General features: G+C 26.7%; 1 long non-coding RNA gene across 1 annotated transcript; it reads right to left on the bottom strand.

The window, feature by feature from the left end:
• Positions 1 to 641: 641 nt before the first annotated feature.
• LOC122198296 (uncharacterized) lies at positions 642 to 2,206 on the bottom strand. The gene is made up of 2 exons (XR_006192703.1): positions 1,924 to 2,206; positions 642 to 791 (listed from the first exon to the last, which is right to left on the bottom strand). It is a non-coding gene; the product is annotated as an uncharacterized LOC122198296 (long non-coding RNA).
• Positions 2,207 to 2,562: the final 356 nt, after the last annotated feature.

The raw sequence follows: 2,562 nt of genomic DNA, 5'->3' as shown, positions 1-2,562 counted from the left end.
ACCAGAAAAATAACATAAACAGTTAAGAATGTATACAATTCACAAAATAAAATAACATAAACACTTAAGAATGTACATCAATAATTTTGAAAATGGAAAACATGAAGTTAGTATAGCACACGGATAGTCCATCTCAAAAATCACAACACGAATGGTCAAGTTACTAATTATAACCTCCCTAAATTCAAAAAGAAAGAAAGAAAGAAAGTTGTTATTAACATGCATATTAATTCAAAAGTAGCATTAAGTAATAAGATCACCTCCAATCCACAACCACAGTAAAATACACACACTAAAACATGAACATAAACAAACCATGTTTAAAAAAGGGATTAAATGACATTATTTAAAAGAAAAAATAGATACGACAAAAATGGATAATCTTCTTATCATATTTGGAATACGGTTAATTTCCATATAACTTAAAAATTACTAAATCAAGATTAATAACAACGAAAAAAACTTATAATCCCAAATCAAGTTAATTTCCTTTTTATGAAAAAGGTTATTTCTTCAATGTTGTCTTCAATAAAAACTTTTGTAGCTAAGTGTTATTGATGTATAGACATTCTGAAATGAAAATTAAATAATTTTTTGCATCAGTATAATTTCATATCTTAAATATGTTAATAATAAAAATATTACAAATTAATAATTTACTAAATACGTACATCAGATAAGATTCAACTTAGCCAGTTAAATAAGCGATACAAAATTGCTCGGGTGCTTAGAAACATATGCACCAATTTCGTCAGACTACCGTCCCCATAAAGTAAAAAAGTTCTCGTCCTCTGTAGAAATTAAGAAAAATAAAAAACATATTCTCATAAAAAAAATAATAAATATAGGTATATAAATAAATCCCACTCTAAATCCTCCATTTTGAGTGTTATTCCATAAAGTTTGTTTCCATAGACAGATAATTCAGTCGTTGATGTGTAGTCATCTTGCGAAAAAAAATTGTATTTTTGTAAAAGAAAATGTATTTCTATAAAAATTGTTTTTCCAGTTCATATAAAATTTGACATTTCCCTTTCTACCAAAGTGTCAACCCATAAATTACCATTATACCCTTCAGTAAATTTATACTAATGTTGATTAGTCGACCAATCACCCGGTAAAACAAATTGGTTCATTTCATGTTTATGTCTAAGTCATTAAAGTAAAACCAAAGTAGACAAAATATAACAAAAAAAAAAACAAAAAAAAAATTGCATTTCTGTAAATCATGACATAAACGCCCCTGAAATCAAAAATTGTACTTCATAACACGAGATACCTTTATAGGCATGTAGTCGTAACCTTTATACAAATTTGTCATTGTTTGTTATTTATTTGCATTTCCTAAGTGTGTCATAATGTTTTATAATATTTTATATAAATCAGTTATCCATATAGCACAAGAAGTAAATTTTAATTGATGAGAAAATATTACTTTTCTACCATGCTTATAAGTTCCATGAGAATCCTAAATACACTTCAACCTATAATTGGGCTTATTTATGATTTAGAGCTCTTATTCTTATTTAGAACTCTTATACTAAATATACTTTAACATGCAATTCGGCAACAAAGCATATGGTGATTTATTTTTATTCGAATTAAGGGAAGGGGCAGATTTGTCATGTATTTGTGCTATAATTTTGATTATCAAAAACAAAAAAACACTTCTGCAAACAGGACAACGTAGCCTAAATATAACGAAATCAAGTATTTTAATTGACATTGTTAATGTATTTGTTTGAGGCATTTAATCGAACACCATATATGCATTCTAACACAAGCAAGAGTTTGAACATTAAAATTACATGAGAATTCGACAAAAGAAGGGAAAATATAAGATTATAACATAAATGAGCACATAAACAATAAACAGATGCTTTGCAACTAAAGTTCATCATTAAATCAAAATTATTTGCTTACCTTATGTAGATGTGGCGCATTCGGTTCTGATGTAGAGTAAAGGTTTGAAGACTCTTTGATAACAAATTGAACACCAGAAGTAACAATAACATAAGGATGAAATTGTCTTTATAAATAATTTTGAAATTTGATTTTGGCAAGGATAACAATACCAAAATACAGAGATCGATGATTTCTTTTAATTTGAAACGTATGAAAGGATAGTTGCGAAATTGAAAATAGATGATAGAATAATGGATTTTAAAAGGAAGGAAATATATGTGTGCAAAAGCATTATCCTAGATTATAAAACATCCAATACCTTTACATATGTAACTTTTGTTACCATCCATTACCAATCAAGGAGTTATTAGTAAAAAAAATTGAAGAGAAATTAATTTGCCTCATATTTTTTATGCCTATAAATATTCTTACCCACTAACATCATGACACGTGTCATCATTTCATCATTTAGTTTAATTTGATTTGATATATTAATAATATATATACTCTTAATGAGATAGTTAAATAAATATGGAATGGTGACACTTGTAATAATGTTAGTGGATATAAATATTTGTAGACATAAAAGGTAGGAAGCAATTTAATTTCTAAAAAAAGGTTCTTTAGTTCTCACGAATATATGTATTTTCAAAAGAT

Source organism: Lactuca sativa, chromosome 1 (assembly GCF_002870075.4).
Source record: "Lactuca sativa cultivar Salinas chromosome 1, Lsat_Salinas_v11, whole genome shotgun sequence".
Taxonomy (NCBI): domain Eukaryota; kingdom Viridiplantae; phylum Streptophyta; class Magnoliopsida; order Asterales; family Asteraceae; genus Lactuca; species Lactuca sativa.
Note: the sequence above shows the minus strand (reverse complement) of the source record. Positions and strands in the feature narration are given on the sequence as shown.